The sequence below is a fragment of the Littorina saxatilis genome, linkage group LG11, assembly GCF_037325665.1.
Source record: "Littorina saxatilis isolate snail1 linkage group LG11, US_GU_Lsax_2.0, whole genome shotgun sequence".
Classification (NCBI taxonomy): domain Eukaryota; kingdom Metazoa; phylum Mollusca; class Gastropoda; order Littorinimorpha; family Littorinidae; genus Littorina; species Littorina saxatilis.
Genome location: NC_090255.1, coordinates 37,651,501 through 37,669,245, shown reverse-complemented (window position 1 = coordinate 37,669,245; position 17,745 = coordinate 37,651,501). Strand labels below are relative to the sequence as shown.

Genomic DNA, 17,745 nt, shown 5'->3' with positions numbered 1-17,745 from the left:
CTCCCATTCTCTTTCCCTCCCCCCCCTCTCTCTCTCCCTCCATCTCTCTAGCTGTTTTCTTTGTTTCTCCGTGTACCTTTTACAAGCTGTTTCCCATTTTTAAGAATAATGGCAGGAATTGTTGTTTTTACCTTGCCTATATAAAGCTTTTATTAGCTGATGACAATAAACTTTCAAAGCGTCAAGCGTCTCTCTTTCTCTCCCTCCCCCCTACCCCCACCCCCACCCCGTCTCTCTCTCTCTCTCTCCCTCTCTCTTGCTCTCCCACAGTTTCGTCTGGCCATTTTTCGCTCTCGTGTCCGTCTCCTCAGCTTGTACTCACTGCCTTCCCAGCGTGTGTGTGTATGTCTGCGTGTGCTGTGTGCTGTGTTCGAGGGAAATCACATGACATGAAGCAGGCAGTAAGTTGTACATCGACTTTTTTTCCCTTCAAAATGTGCTTGATGTGATTCGCTTCGTTCGATGAATTGCAGTTAGAGTCGTTCCTCAGGATACTGGATCGAGAAAATTGGGATCTAATCAGTCGTTCGCACTGACGAGAGTATTTAATGAGTATTTTTTTTATTTTTTTTTTTAAGGAATCTCCCTTCTCCTGTGAACAATCTTGTGTGTCGTCACAGATCTGTCCGTGTTTCCACAGTGTGGTAAGAGCATTCTTCAACTTGGACATATACTGAAAATCCACTGTCTGGTTGTGCTCTGAGCGAAGTATGAATTTCTTTTCTTAATTAATTTCTCATGTTGGCATATGTTCCACTTACGAAGTTAATTCCGCACAGACAGACAGACATACAGACATAGAGACAAACACATAGACACACGGACAGACAGATTGACAGACAGACAGACAGACAAACAGACAGATAAGACAAACAGACACAGACAGACAGACAGACACACAAACACACAGACAGACACACACACACACACACACTGACACACACACACACAAACACACACTGACACACTTGTCACAGTAATACTCTCACTCACAGACAGGCTGTTGACGTTAGCTAAACGTCCGTTGAAATGGGTTTTCATAACATGCCAAGAGCTGAACAGTTCTGAGAATGATGAACCCTCAACAACAAAAAATAACCCCAAAAATAACAAAGGTACATGTACAAACAAAACGAAACTTTCAAAAGATCTTTGACATAAATCGGTCTTGAAAGTGGACGAACGAGAGACTCACAACAAGCAAAACTCCAAGGTAAAATAATACTGTGAATTGTTGCTTCCGAAATGGACGCAGCAAAATCGTGATGGTTCGCATGGGTTAGACGGCATCATTCTCGTGAAAACATGTCCACGCCGGAGGAAGGTGTACGCCCGTTTTAGGGCATATCGCCTTCTCCGTTGGGTTGTTGTTTCTTCTTCCGTGAATTTTTGCAAGGTTGTTTTGTTTCTAGCGATGTTGGTTATAGACATATTCAATGAAGTATATCTTTAGAAGAAGACACGATCTAGACTATACCTTTAAAACAAATTTTGTTACAATGTTTTTGGCTCACGTAAGTGTAGCCTATGCGAAGCTAACTTTCGTCTGTCTGTGTGTGTGTGATAGAAACTTTAACATTTCCGAGTCTATGGATAAAGCTCGCATAAGAAGATTAAGTCTCGGTCAAAAGTGTTTGACGTGTGTGATAGAAACTTTAACATTTGAAGACGTCACATTATAACCTAAGAGGGTTAGACGTCACGCGAAGGAATTACTGAAAGTCTCGGTCTTTGTTATTGTGAGCGGGCCGAGACTAGTTGGCAGATCTAGTGTCTCGCTTTCTTGCACAGTTTCACCTATGCTTACTGTGTGTGTGTGTGTGTGTGTGTGTGTGTGTGTGTGTGTGTGTGTGTGTGTGTGTGTGTATGTGTGACGGAGTGATTGAGTTTGTGTTACTGTTTGTCGATTTCTTACGTGAGCCTTGAAGGCTTCGCCTCTTGTTATTTCTTTAGTCTAAGGTGATGGTATCCCCAACAGTGTGTAAGTTTTTCTTGTGTTCTGAGGGCTTTTCGGCTGAATGCCTTGGATGAAAGTAGTTTGTTTGTTTGTTTGTTTGTTTGCTTAGGCCAACAAAAAAAAATTGTCTGTTTCTGGTAACATGGCTAAAAAAAATAGGGTCGGTAGGTCGGGATTTTTTTTATTTTTATTTTTTTTTAACCCCAAATGTAGACCAATAAAACTAACTTTAAAAATCGTGCAAAGAGACTGGATTCACTATACATAGAGACAAGACACTCAACACATTTACAAATCGTCAGCGGACTTTCGTTTTCACACGTTTTTGTTGTTCATTTTCTCACCCTGTCCTTTACCACCCCCCCAAAAATAAAAAAAATTTGAGTTTGGAAAAAAAAAGTTTAGGGTCGGCGCCGAAATTTAGGGTCGGTCGGGTGACCAGAAACAGACAATTTTTTTTTTTTGGCCTTAACGCCCAGCCGACCACGAAGGGCCATATCAGGGCGGTGCTGCTTTGACATATAACGTGCGCCACACACAAGACAGAAGTCGCAGCACAGGCTTCATGTCTCACCCAGTCACATTATTCTGACACCGGACCAACCAGTCCTAGCACTAACCCCATAATGCCAGACGCCAGGCGGAGCAGCCACTAGATTGCCAATTTTAAAGTCCTTAGGTATGACCCGGCCGGGGTTCGAACCCACGACCTCCCGATCACGGGGCGGACGCCTTACCACTAGGCCAACCGTGCCGTAGTGACTGGTGATCGGAATGAATGTTGTATATTGTGAGTGATGATTAACTTTATGTATTTTGGAAATCTTGGACTTCAGCATTGTTAATTCAAGGCTCAAAATCCAGTGCCATTACAGGGTTTAGTCTGGAAGAAAAAGACAATGGGGCATTGTGCAAGGTTGTTTTGTTTCTCGCAAGTTCAACTGCTTGGCGCGCGGTTTTTACATTTAGTCAAGTTTTGACTAAATGTTTTAACATAGACGGGGAATCGAGACGAGGGTCGTTGTGTATGTGTGTATGTGTATGTATGTGCGTGCGCGCGCGCGTGTGTATGTGTGTGTGTGTGTGTGTGTGTGTGTGTGTGTGTGTGTAGAGCGATTCAGAGAAAACTACTGAACCAAAAAGTCTTTGATGACGTCATATCCCGCTTTTTGTGAAAGTTGAGGCTGCACTGTCACGCCCTCATTTTTTAATCAAACTGATTGAAATGTTGGTCAAAGAATCTTCGACAAAGTCCGGACTATGGTATTGCATTTCAGCTTGGAGACTTAAAAATTAATTAATGAGTTTGGTCATTAAAAATGTGAAAATTGTCATTAAAATGTTTTTTTTCTAAAACGATCTAAAAATATTTTCATCTTTATCCTGATCATGTCTTGATTCAAAAAAAATATATATATGTTATATTTGGATTAAAAACAAGCTCTGAAAATTAAAGATATGAAAATTATGATTTTGAAAACAATTTCATCTAATTCCCTGTTGGTTCCTGATTCCAATAACATATATATATGTTATGTTTGGATTAAAAACAATCTCAGAAAGTTAAAAAGAATAGAGGTACTGAAAAGCTCAGCGCAACCATTACCGCGCTATACTGGGTTGTCGATTTCACTGCTTTTTCCACGAGCGGGGGACTGACGATGCTATACGGTCGGGGTGAAAAAATGCAATGCGTTCAGTTTCATTCCGTGAGTTCGACAGCTTGACTAAATGTAGTAATTTCGCCTTACGCGACTTGTTCTTAGGTCTTTTCGAACACTGTACTACCGTGAAGTGTGCATGGGGTGGCGCAGTGGTACGCAATCTCAGTGCGCCCTTTGTCGCAATGAAGGGAATTCCAATGGGACATTTTGAGATGTTATGCGCCAATGGCGCATCAGTAAAAGAAACCACTGTTATTATTTCGTTATATATGATGGGGGACACACTAATGAAGGCAACGAATGACCATAGTCACATACATTGTCCAAATGGGCACCAAAAGTAAGCATAATTTGGTCATCTGTGAGATGGATCGAATAAAAACCGTGCTTTCGGTCACTATTCTCGTCTCCCTTTGCCTGACACTTTTGTTATCAAAATGGCTTGCCAGTTGTGGCCCGGCACTATGACATTTTTCTGCCATTACCATTGCCAGCAAAATGCCAATAAGTTACAGTAAATATACTAATACCACTGATTCTAGTAGAATGACGGCTCTATTCATGTACTCTACCTGCACAGTCTTGTTAGCCCATAGATGGTTGTTGAAAGTCTATAAAATTTGCTTTGCTTTGTCATGTTTACTGTGAATGTAATAATAATGGCAAAATACGGCACATCTATGGACTTTTCAACCCATGCTGGCGGCAAGACGTGCGCAAATAAAGCAAAGGTCAATGCCGTCAAGCTGTACATTAGCAATACATATGCATACTTGTCAAATTCATCAGTAAAATGCAATTGAAATGCTGATCACATTTGTCGTGCAACTTATCTGGCAAGTAAAGGCAGTGGTTTTGACAGAATATCTTCATCAAACGCAGTTATAGCGGGCACAACAACAATACAGTAGACTCAGAGGGAGACACAGACAAAGACATACAGAGAGAGAGAGAGAGAGAGAGAGAGAGAGAGAGAGAGAGAGAGAGAGAGAGAGAGAGAGAGAGAGAGAGAGAGAGAGAGAGAGAAAGAGAGAGAGAGAGAGAGAGAGAGAGAGAGAGAGAGAGAGAGAACGGTTGAGGCCTTGCAAGGTTTTGACGGCAACAATAATCATTGTAGTTCTCTAAGACTTTATTTCTGTTTGATATGTAATATGTTGTGAAGACATATTTATCAATTGATCAACAAAATAAAACATAATGCAAAACGACACAACATTGTTAAAATCATTATTGGCCAACGTTGAACGTTTACGAAGGCCTCAATCTTCCCGCGCCGTAGACCAGATTAATAGGTGCTTGATTTTGGTATTTTGATTTACATAACATTAAACCTTTCTTGGGGTTCATGGTCATGGCAACAGCCATATTAATATTATATGATGTATAATATTATATTTCAGCACATGTGAATTACATGTCATCATACCAAACTGTCATACATTTTTATTCATACATTATTCTGACGAAACCTACTATCATTGGACACATCCAAATGCAAGCGCCTGTTCTTGACAACTTGCCATTGATCTAAAAATATATTTTTTTAGATCAGTGCAACTTGCTTGGATCTCTTGTTTGGCCTGTAGGTAAAATGTACAATGTATTTTCTGATTTGTGCACAAAAGCTTTTCTTTTTCTTCTTTTTTTTTTAACATAACAATGTTTAATGTCACTGTATGTTTGAAAGACCAAGGTCACATTTGTAAAACAAATGTTAAATTAGAAAATAAATAACATTTTGGTTCATGATTTTTTTCTACACCTGTGCTGAAAATTAGACATAAAAATGTTGGTATATAAGTCACTCAAATGCAGTATAGTATGAATGGTTTGAGTTTGTTGCGGTTGACCCTGCACAGTTCGACCTATGATGTTTTTGTTGAACAATTTTGCCGTCACCCCTCCCATAGGGTGACGTATTTCACAACTTCCTGTGTTACACAAACTCAGTGATGACCAATTTTGCCTTCACACCTCCCATAGGGTGACGGATTTCACAACTTTCTACTGATGAACAATGTTGCCTTCACCCCTCCTGTGTGCACAAACTGATGACGTATTTCACAACAAAATGGCGCTGCCCATGGTCAACCTCGAAACTAACCGTATGAATGGGGGCCTCCTGGCCCCTATAAAAACTGTAAGCATACTGTTTTAGTTTAATTCTTATTTCGTCGCTCAGGATTTTGAATCAGGATTTTGTTGTCGGGATTGATCTAAGCGGTTGCCGATGAAGAGTACTAGAGTTGTGCGCCTTGAATCACTGTCTGTCTCTATCGCTCTCTCTCTCTCTCTCTCTCTCTCTCTCTCTCTCTCCTCTCTCTCTCTCTCTCTCTCTCTCTCTCTCTCTCTCTCTCTCTCACTCTCTCTCACCGCTTCGGCCAACTCATAATCTTCACTCAGCACTTTTCACCCCAGCAGATTATGATTGATTATGTGTATTCTTCATGGGTGAAAGCTATGAAAATCAAATTGACTGAAAATTTTTTGAGGCAGGGGTCCAGGGGCCGCCCAGGCCCTGGCGGGGTACGGGGCAGGGTTCCGTTAGGGGGTCCAGGGGGGCAATGCCCCCCGGCCGAAAACGAATTTTTGCATTATACATTGTGATTTTGTGGCCTTTCCTGGCAAAAAAATACACTTTTTGTCACTATCATGCAGGTCAAAAAAATACCTTCAGATTCTAATGATATGGTAAAAAGAGTAAACAAAATCAAAACAATTCACAGAAGTAATCATTTTTCTTTTGTATCTTTTCACACTTGCATCTTCCAACAGAACGACACAATTGATAACAATTAACATTGACAACAGCCAATTACTAAATGAAATAGAAACTGAACAACTGAACAACTGAAATAAAAGTTCGAAATATTTAATTATAAGAAGCAAACATTGCCAGACAGGCATTGAAATAAATGATGAAACAGAATGTCACACATGCAAACAGCATGATGTAGCACTGCACAAAGTAGCAACTAAGCCATAGCATCTCTTATAGTGCAAAGTTCTCAAGGAAAAGCACTTGAGTTTCAAGCACCAAACTTATCACACACAGTTTTAGTTTCATGAACTCCAACCAGTCCCATCGCCTTTGTTGGCTAGACCAGCATCAATAAGATCTGTCCATGCGTTTTCCGCAGAAATCATGTCACCACTTCGTAATGCCTGCCAAAACGCGAGAACTTTTTTTTTATCGTGATGCAGAGCGAATCCGAAAGCGAAGAAACCTCACCTACGGGGTTTACCGCATAGCAGTTCGAAAACGCGTTCCGCTTAAAAAAAATAAAAAAATAAAAAAAAATTTTTTTTTTTTTTTTAATAAAAATTGCGGATTGACGGAATTTCCGTCAGACTTATTTCAGATTGACGGATTTCAGTCAATTGACGGGCTACTTTCACCCATGATTCTTTGTTGTTTTCTTTATTTCTTCAATGTTCAGGGCCGGACCAAATGAGTTGTAAGGGGAGGTTCCTCCTTTTGGGGGGGGGGGGGGGGCAAATCAGCGAAGTGGTGAAGCCACAAGCGCGCGCGCGCGAACTAGGGGGTCCGGGGGCATGCTCCCCCGGAAAATGTTTTAAAAACGGTTAAAATCTGTGCAATCTGGTGCATTCTGGGCCTTGTTTTCGGGGTTAAGAGCAGCATTGTTTTGGTGCTAAAACTAGTAAAAAAAAAACCACTCAAAGCAAGGTACATGCTTTTTCCAGGGGTGGGGTTCCGGAACCCCTGGAACCCCCCCCCCCCCCCTGGGTCCGGTCCTGATGTTAAAATGTATGTAGATCGTTAGCTAAACGTGAGTTCGACTTTTATACCGCAGAATATTTCAATCGTTTTGCTAAAGAAAGTAGTGTCCGAGTTAACGATAAATATGCCGATGACCTCTATAAATTATTCAATTGTATTCTGAGATCAAAGACAATGACCAATGACAGGTGAGATCGAGACTCGGTTGTGATGGATAATCCATATGGTTGTGATGGATAATCCAGAATAATCACCTCCTCAGCTAACAGAGACAAAGAGGCAGGTCATGGGATAATCCAGAATTGGCCCTTTGTTGGCGTGCCAGCAAAAAAACACATAGAATTGCCAGCAAAACGCCACAAATTGGCCCAGTATTGTTTTTTTTATGGCCAGCTTTGTCAAACTTGACAGCAAAAAAACACAAATGGCCCAGTTCTGGCATGTTTATCGGGTAAGTTTAAGATAACCGTATTATGTTTTGACATGATTGAGAAGTGCTTTCTTGAGTTGGGGAAGTCTTGACTTTAACAGACTCGTACAAAAGACCTACAAAAGTCTGAGAAAATCAGGTGGCTACTAAAATACCAGCATCGGGCCACTAGTGGTATACCATATCTGGCCTAATTACGACATGCCCTAATTGGCCAAGTTGTAACAAGGTTGGGAGGGGGGGGGGGGGGGGGGGGGGTTCTTACATGGGGAGTTCCACTGTACACATGAGTTGGTACGTGACATCTTTCTGTTTCAGATCCGGATGTGTCGGAAGCTGTATAGGCGATGCACTTTCGTCGGCTTGAGTGTGACGTTGCTGTTGGTGACGTCATATCTGCTCTTTTACGCGGGGCCATTCTCATTTCATAACAGCCTGCAATTTCCAGGTTCGATTTTGTTTTTGGTTTGAGATGGGATTCTGCTTGAAAAAAATAGTAATGTCGTTCTATGTAAAAAAAAATAAAAAATAGAATATGACATACGTAAGTAACGTTGTTCACATTCATGAGCAAAACATATTTAATCAGAAGCTAATCAAACAGAATTTGTCAACAACCATTACAGTCGACGCGCGGTGATACAAGCGCCCTTTGGGCTTTCCCCAAAAGCCGATGTTACTAAAATTAGAATAGGACATCTGGGAAACCGTTTTAGAGAGGTACTCTGTTTTTGTGCTAACCTTTGATTATTTCTATCTTCTGTACACCACTCTGTACACAAGCTTTCAAATGAGGAAAGCGGAAGGAAATAAAAGAAGTTAGAGTTTAGAAAAAGAAAAAAAAGTTGTAAAATTAAAACAAACAAGTCGCGTAAGGCTAAATTACTACATTTAGTCAAGCTGTGGAACTCACAGAATGAAACTGAACGCACTGCATTTTTTCACAATGACCGGAGTCCGCCGCTCGTGCAAAACGCAGTTTGTTTGTTCGTTCATGGGCTGAAACTCCCACGGCTTTTACGTGTATGACCGTTTTTACCCCGTCATTTAGGCAGCCATACGCCGCTTTCGGAGGAAGTATGCTGGGTATTCTCGTGTTTCTATAACCCACCGAACTCTGACATGGATTACAGGATCTTTTTCGTGCGCACTTGGTCTTGTGCTTGCGTGTACACACGGGGGTGTTCGGACACCGAGGAGAGTGCACACAAAGTTGACTCTGAGAAATAAATCTCTCGCCGAACGTGGGGACGAACTCACGCTGACAGCGGCCAACGGGATACAAATCCAGCGCGCTACCGACTGAGCTACATCCCCGCCCTGCAAAACGGAGTGAAACTGACGAGCCTGTTTAGCGCAGTAGTGGTTTCGCTGTGCTGCATAGCACGCTTTTCTGTGCCTCTCTTCGTTTTAACTTTCTGAGCGTGTTTTTAATCCAAACATATCATATCTATATGTTTTTGGAATCAGGAACCGACAAGGAATAAGATGAAAGTGTTTTTAAATCGATTTCGGAAATTTAATTTTGATCATAATTTTTATATTTTTAATTTTCAGAGCTTGTTTTTAATCTGAATATAACATATTTATATGTTTTTGGAATCAGAAAATGATGAAGAATAAGATGAACGTAAATTTGGATCGTTTTATAAAAAGATTTTTTTTTTTACAATTTTCAGATTTTTAATGACCAAAGTCATTAATTAATTTTTAAGCCACCATGCTGAAATGCAATACCAAAGTCCGGCCTTCGTCGGAGATTGCTTTGCCAAAATTTCAATCAATTTGGTTGAAAAATGAGGGTGTGACAGTGCCGCCTCAACTTTCACGAAAAGCCGGATATGACGTCATCAAAGACATTTATTGAATATCTGGGGATATCATACCCAGGAACTTTCATGTCAAATTTCATAAAGATCGGTCCAGTAGTTTGGTCTGAATCGCTCTACACGCACGCGCACACACACACACACACACACACACACACACACACACACACACACACACACACACACACACACACACACACACACACACACACATACACCACGACCCTCGTCTCGATTCCCCCCTCGATGTTAAAACATTTAGTCAAAACTTGACTAAATATAAAAATGAGCATTTATATAGCGCAACATGGGATATGGTGTCAAAATGGGATGTCGCGCTATTGTTATGACATGTTAGTAAAATGACGCTTGGCTTGTGAAATGTCGCGAAAATGGGATGGGGCAAAAAATGGGACGGCGGCAAAAATGGGATTGCACCAAAATGGGATGTGGAACTAAAACCACCCCCACCACTCAGCGTAGAGGCTCCAAACAAGAAAAAATAATAATAATAAAAGGCATGCATTACGTTGTGGAATGCGCTATATTTTTCATTTTTACATTTTTACAAATCGCGGTTTTAGGTTCGACGTGATTTGTAAAATGTTTTTACATTTTTACAAATCACGGGTTAACAGGCTCTTTCGAGATTAATGCTCAGTCAAGCATGTCAGCAGTGAACTTTTGCTGTTGTTGCGATGTTCAAATAACATAGTGCAAGCTCAATCTACGTCCAGTAGCTACATAAACTAAATTGTATTGCTTTGTTGAAATTCACCAGAATGTTTTGTTTTACATCTGAAAAGCATGTTTCCTTCAGAGATTCACAGAGAGATGTGATAATTATCAACTCCCCCCCAAAAAAGACTATTTGTTATATTTTTTTTGAAATTTCGAGGGCTAGTTATAGGTTATTTTAAGCAAGCTTCTTAATGAATTAATTAAAGTTGCTTTATTTTATTCGATTTGTTGGACTTACACATACTTTGAGGTTTTGCTATTATTTTTTTGTTTGCAGTAGAAACTCGGGGTACACACTGTTAAAATGTAACACATACTGTCTTAGCTGTCATATATAGCCATTTTTGTGTTATAAAAGCTTTGGCTGTGGACAGAAACGAGTCCGTTTTAGGCGGCAAATTTAGAGTGAACGCTGCCAAAAGTGAAAAAAGCGAAAAAGCCAAACGGTTTTGAGGTTTGTGTTTCTGCAACTGTTTTGACATGTGCAACTTATCCAGAGAGGGTCAATAAAGCGAATGAAATTGTTTTGAGTGCTCTAGCGCCGTTAGTTTGTCAGAATATGAGGTGGTCCATATTAGGAGCCGGTCCATATTAGGAGCCTTTCCCCTACTTGATGATGACGACGATGATGATGATGAAAGAAAAAAGAGAAAATGCTTCATGTCCGACAGGCTAAATATTTAATCTCTCAGGGACCAGATCTGGGTTATATGATAATTCGAGTTTTACGCCCTCAAGTGATGAGATACACAAGTGTATGCGCGTTTAGATAGTATCCGCCATCTGCATTTATGGCAGAATGACCGAGGTCTTTTACGTGCCATTGTGGTAACACGGGGGTGGGATATGGCTTCTGCTTCTGGGTTTTCACATAAAAATTTACCCGTGTCTGTCCCAGCCCGAATTCGAACCTGCAACCTTACGATCACAAGTCTAGTGCTCCACCAACTGAGCTACCGTGCCCCCTTTGATAATGATGATGATGATGATGATGATGATGATGATGATGATGATGATGATGATGATGATGATGATGATGATGATAGAGAGAGAGAAATAACGAGAATGGTGAGAGAGAGAGAGGAGAGAGAGACAGAGAGAGAGCGGGAGGGAGAGAGAGGGGAGAGGGAGAGAGAGAGAGGGGAGAGAGAGAGAGAGAGAGAGAGATGAGAGAGAGAGATAGAGAGAGAGAGATGAAAGAGAGAGATGAGAGAGAGAGAGAGAGAGAACTCGAACTCGAACTCGAACTCGAAAACTTTATTACCGAGGGATGATAGCATTAGGTCCATATGGTCCTTTCTTACAGCTAGTCCCTACTATAATACACACATGAAACAAAGAACAAATATGAAGAATGAAAACATTTAAACAAAAAATCAAATAAAACAAAATTATGCAGGGAAAAGTATAACAAAATAAAAATAAAAAATTCAAAAGTGTGCTTGTTAATAGAAGAGAGATGGAGAGAGAGAGAGAGAGGGAGAGAGAGAGAGAGAGAGAGAGAGAGAGAGAGAGAGAGAGAGAGAGAGAGAGAGAGAGAAAGAGAGAGAGAGAGAGATTTAGAACCGACTCCAGACGGATGGGAAATGCTGTAAAGATACATTGGACGTAAAGCGAGTGACGCAATTTCACTAGATTTTTTCGAACTTTGATCATTTAGATTCCAAGTGTGCGGGTCGGCATTGCACACTCAGAGGATGGGCGGTGCTTTGCTATTCCGTGAAGCACCCACCGACAAAACTAGCTTTTCTGTATTTTTTTGTTTAGATAAAGAGAGTATTATCTCGCAGCATTTGAAGTGTCATTCTTTAGAATAAATCACGCTGGTATTGTTGATTTAAATTTGTACTTTGTCTTGTCAATGTTTTGCTTGATAAACAAAAAGGGTCCCTGCTTGAACGTTATAGCATTTAGAGGGTCACCTAGAATCCGTCCTGATTGGTCAAAAAGCCATATGAGGCACTGAACTGGTACTAAATTAAAATAATGTGCCGACAAATTTAAGCTTCAAAACAAACATGAGTTTAAAGGTTGTGAAAGACAGGTTGTGAACGTTAGTTTGACCGAAACTGGCAGCCGCAAACACATAATAACAAACAATCAATATTATGATAGATTCTGGATAAATAATGTATTATAATGTGCATCTTGTAGGTGATTGTGCTTTTAATAATTTTCAGATTTGTTTTCCCTGTTAATGCTGATGCCACAGTACTAGTTGTTGGTGATTTTTATAGGGAGAAAATGGTTTTGTTTTAAAATGTTCATTATGTACATTGCTTTGTAATTTTGTTAACACATTAATTTTGTGAAACGCCCAGAACCATGTCAGGATTTGCAATACATAAAAAAAACTTTATTATTGTTTTATTTTTTTTATGATTACTATTACCATTATCAGTATATAAGAGGGACCACGCTTATACCGAAACTGCAATTTAAACAAAATTAATGTTGAAGAAATCAAAAATACATCGAACACATTTCACGCTTTGATTTAACTTCTGTTTCCAGCTCGTCACAGACACAGCCCAAGTGCGAAGGCCTGTCTTGAAGCAGAAACGCTTTTGGTGTTCTAGTCGCTTCACACTTTAAGTCAAGTGTCATTCAGTCCGTCTCTCACAATATCACACCTATCCGCGAAAATAGGCAATAGGCCATGATGGGCCATATGTCAGGGAACAGAAGTAGCTCGCTGACTGTCTGATTTTTTTCCCGAGATTTTATTACCTCTCTGGGCCATAAGATGTGGACTACCTTGGGATGGGACAATAAACGGTAATGAGAGAGAAAAATCTAATATATTCCTTGACTTTGGGGTAGCGCGACTCTGTTGCAGCCAACTTTCATGTGGGAGAAATAGGCCCTGTCGGAGGACAGAAGTAGCTCGCTGAGTGTCTGATTTTTTCCGAGCTTTTATTACCTCTCTGGGCCATACGATGTGGACTACCTTGTGGTTTGTTTGTTGTTTGTTACGTGTAAGGATTACCCACATGACAAGCAAACAATACATAATTCGTTTGATCTTATCGAGGTTATCGTTCCGAATAAGTTGTTGTATATACTGTAAACAGGAGTGTTCCACTTTTAAACACATTTTTAAAACACCTGTTGTGAACACTGAATGAATTACTCTTTTACAAAAATAACACACACTAAATAATGTTTACCATTTGTGCTACTTTTACCAGTTGAATTAAACAAACTTCACCAACAAATTATTGGGACAAATTACGCACCCGATTTAAGGCATTAATTCCCATGTCATTTTGTTCAATTTGTCTATGCTACTACCCGTAGTACATGTAGTATGTAGTCAAAATAGTCGGAAAGTTTCAAAGCAAACTAACAAGTCCTTGCTGACATACAGCGCTTTTTCGCATAATGCCCCTCGTAATTAAAGCAAAACTCCCGTTTTTGACCGCACATACGATCGACACCTGCATCAGAAGGAATAGCATAGAACACAAAATATGCGAGCGTGTGAATCCGTGATTTGTAAAAATGTAAAACAATCGTCCCGCGATTTACAAATCACGTTAATGCGCCGGATATTTTCTTGTCATCTCCAAAGTCAAGGGATCTATTAAATGTTTTCAATAAGGAATCAGAAAGGCCATATACATTCCGCTCCGCGCATATCTATTAAAATCCTTCGGCAACAAATTATTGCGACAAATTACGCACCCAAATTAAGGCATTAATTCCTATGTCATTTCGTTCAATTTGTCTATGTACTACCCGTAGTAGCTTACATGTAGTATGTAGGCAAAATATTCGAAAAGTTTCAAAGCAAACTAACAAGTCCTTGCTGACATACAGCGCTTTTTGGTATAATGCCCTTAGTAATTGACGCAAAAACTCCTGTTTTTGATCGTAAATGCGATCGACACCTGCATCAGAAGGAATCCCGTCGCGATATAACCTTCGTGCTTGAAAACGACGTTAAACACCAAATCGAACAGATAAACATGTAAAGTGAAAACAAAATCGATACGTCTACTCGTCTCTCTCTCTCTCTCTCTCTCTCTCTCTCTCTCTCTCTCTCTCTCTCTCTCTCTCTCTCTCTCTCTCTCTCTCTCTTTCTCTCTCTCTCTCTCTCTTTCTCTCTCTCTCTCTCTCTCTCTCTCTCTCTCTCCCCCTCTCTCTCTCTCACTCTCCCCCTCTCTCTCACTTTCCCCCTCCCTCCCTCCCTCCCTCTCTCCCTCCCTATCTCTTACTCGCTAACACCAAAAATATTATATATGTATTCTAAAACTGATTTTTGTTTTGATGTACAATTTTCATTCAATTTTCTTTTCATGTTTGCTTGCTTTTCATTTAAACTGTACCCTCCCCAATCACATAATTCACCTCCCCCACCTTTTAAACGGAGACAGACAGTATTCCACAGATTTGAACAGGAAATTTTTTTTTACACCGTACACTCGTTCATTAAACGTTCAGGCCGCTTTGGGTAAATCAGAATAAATGCTCTACAAGCCGGACAACAACTTTAACTTCTGCACATCTCCTACCCATCCCTCTTCTTTTATTCATCTTCTTTCCCTCCTTTCTTCCTTTACTGTATTTCTTTATCATCATTATGCAACGTTCATTACGTTATTAATAGATTTGGTTTATTGAGACAAATTTTTCAGCCGTTACCGCCTTATGTTGTACTGTCATGCAGGAACACCACTATAAGCTTCTAGCTTGTTGCTGTTTCTGTGAACTTTGTATACATGTCATGATTGTAACCTTTGTTAAAATAAACTTATGTTTAAACCAAACACCAAATAAAGAAAGAATCAGAAGGAATAGCATAGAAGACGTAATATGCGAGCGTGTTAACCCGTGATTCGTAAAAATGTAAAACAATCGCCCCGCGATTTACAAATCACGTAAATACGCCCGATATTTTCTTGTCATCTCCAAATTAAGTCAAGGGATCTATTAAATGTTTTGGTTCTTATTTCATTACTTTTTTGTCCCATCGCTGGGATATTCGGGTCAATTCCCCCCAATGGAAGGCTAGCAGGAACAAAGTCGCGCTTCCTCCAAATCAGGGGATCTATCAGATGTTTTTTCTTCTTTACTTCATTGTCCAATCACTGGGAAATTCGGGGCGTTTCCTCCCTGTGGAAAGCTAGCAGCAACAGAGACACGCTACCTCAAAGTCAAGGGATATATTAGATTTTTGTTTTTCATTACTTTATTGTCTATTCGCTGGGAAATTCGGGTCGCTTCCTCCCAGTGAAAAGCTATCAGCAACCGAGTCGCACTACCCCAAAATCAAGGGATATATTAGATTTTTTTCTCTCGTTACTTTATTGTCCCATCGCTGGGAAATTCGGGCGCTTCCTCGCAGAGAAAAGCTAGCGGCAACAAAGTCGCGATACCCCGAAGTCAAGGGATCTATAAGATTTTTTTGTCGCTGGGAAATTCGGGTCGCATTCTCCCAGAAGAAAGCTAGTAGCAACAGAGTTGCGCTACCCCAAAGTCAAGAGATCAATTAGATTTTATTTAATTCTTTTCATTATTTTACCAGGCGTGAAAGGCAGTAAGTAAGTAATTATTTTATTGTCCCATCGCTCAAAAATTCGGATTTGTTTTCTTTATGCTAAAAATCGTAATATTTTATCTATCGAGTCCAAACCACCCCCACCACCCAGCGTGGACGGCTTCATTGTGTCACAATGTGGATGCAAAGAAAGACAACAAGATCTACTGAAAGTGCACACGCCGATGACGAGCAATATCTAGTAAAACTGCAGACGGGTCACCTGCAGACTCAGCCGTGTGTGTATGTGTGTGTGTGTGTAATCCAGCAGCGTGCTTACAACAACAACAACAACAAACACAAAAAACACCTCATAAAAAATGTTTAAAAAAAAACCACAATAAATACCGGTTAAGCGATATGAAACAAATCAGTCAATCTGTCGCTCGAAACAAAAATATCAACACTAAAAACCAGCCATATATGACGTCATGTGAGTAGTTTTGACAGCATCGCTGATCACCTACCTTAATTCTGTTTTCACATATTAATGTTTAAAACAAACATAAACTTTGAAAATAATTCTCTGAGAATGTTAGGACAGTTCCACTCATCTTGAACTCAGGTCAAAAGGAGTTCAGGTCATTCTCTCCCTGACAGGATGCCTTGAGATTCCTTGTCTGGCAAGGAAACCGATTTTTGTGTGTGTGTGTGTGTGCATATTTAGAGCTTTTTGTAATGTATTATTGATATAAGCAGATTCGCGATCGTCGATAATGATTTTTCATGGTGTTTTGTAATTTTAAAATTACGAAGGAATTGAAATGTAAGACAGTTTCAAGCGAGCTATTTTTTGCGGCTGTATTTACTGTGCAAACAATTCTAAATATGGCAAAAGTGTCACGTGATAATCAACCGTTTAGTTTCGGCGCTCACTGGAGCAGGCGATTTTTTCTGTAACCAGTTGACAGAGATGAAACCATATATTACGGTCTCCTTCCGGCAGCAGTCCCAAAATTTCGACTCGTTTTGACCTTAGAACGATGTCTTTATCATAACTGTGAAGAACATAACGGAGATCACTGTCGAAGTCGGCCAATCTGCAATCATTTTCGTCTCGCGAACTTGAGATCAGTGCTCGCAAAAAACATATGGGAGATAACTCTGTATTCTTTTCTTTTTTTATATATAGATTCGCGTAGGACTGTAGCGTCCGGTCAGAGAGACAACTGGCAATAGCCGTGGAGCGATGCTTATCAGAATGAGTTCCACTGAGTCCACCATAATCAAATATAGTGCCGAAAAATTAAAGCTTCTTTTTTAATACAATAACAGGATAGATTGTTCCCCAAAAAACTACAGAAAATTGGCCATTTTGACCTCCATAATGTAACATCTTAAAAGTAAGTGTAGTTGGACCTGTCTTTAACGACAGTTTGAAACTGTCTACCCGAGTTGTTATCGCAATTAAAGAAAGCCGCCGTTGGCTACTCGGGTGGTGTCTTATCGCTTTCAAGAGTATGTCAAGAGGTGTGTATGGGGTGCACTCAAGCGCAGAAGACAACGTGATTGCATTCGGCTAACTGAGAGCCGTCCCGTCCGCCTGATACGTTTCGCAGTCGGTATATAGCAAGATGGTAGTGTATGAATTTTATTTATTGGTGATGTAGAGATAGTACAATGTAATTAAAAAAATAAATTTAAAACAAACATGATTTTAAAGGTTGTGAAAGACAGGTTGTGAACGTTAGTTTGGGCCGAAACTGGCAGCCGCAGTCCGTTTAGACATGTGATCGCAGTTGACAAGTAAGCAATATCATAAAACATGTCGCGTAGACGAAATTAATACATTCAGTCAACCCTTCGAACTCACATTATGAAAGACAATACGAAGACAAAA

At 40.2% G+C, this 17,745-nt stretch overlaps 1 long non-coding RNA gene across 2 annotated transcripts; it reads left to right on the top strand.

The window, feature by feature from the left end:
- The first annotated feature begins 289 nt into the window (after positions 1-289).
- On the top strand, positions 290-8,407 carry LOC138980387 (uncharacterized). Of its 2 annotated transcripts, none has more exons than XR_011460314.1 (3): positions 290-401; positions 5,605-5,761; positions 8,112-8,407. It is a non-coding gene; the product is annotated as an uncharacterized lncRNA (long non-coding RNA). The 2 variants fall into 2 exon arrangements; XR_011460315.1 differs by lacking the exon at positions 290-401 and adding an exon at positions 415-644.
- The last annotated feature ends 9,338 nt before the right edge of the window (positions 8,408-17,745 follow it).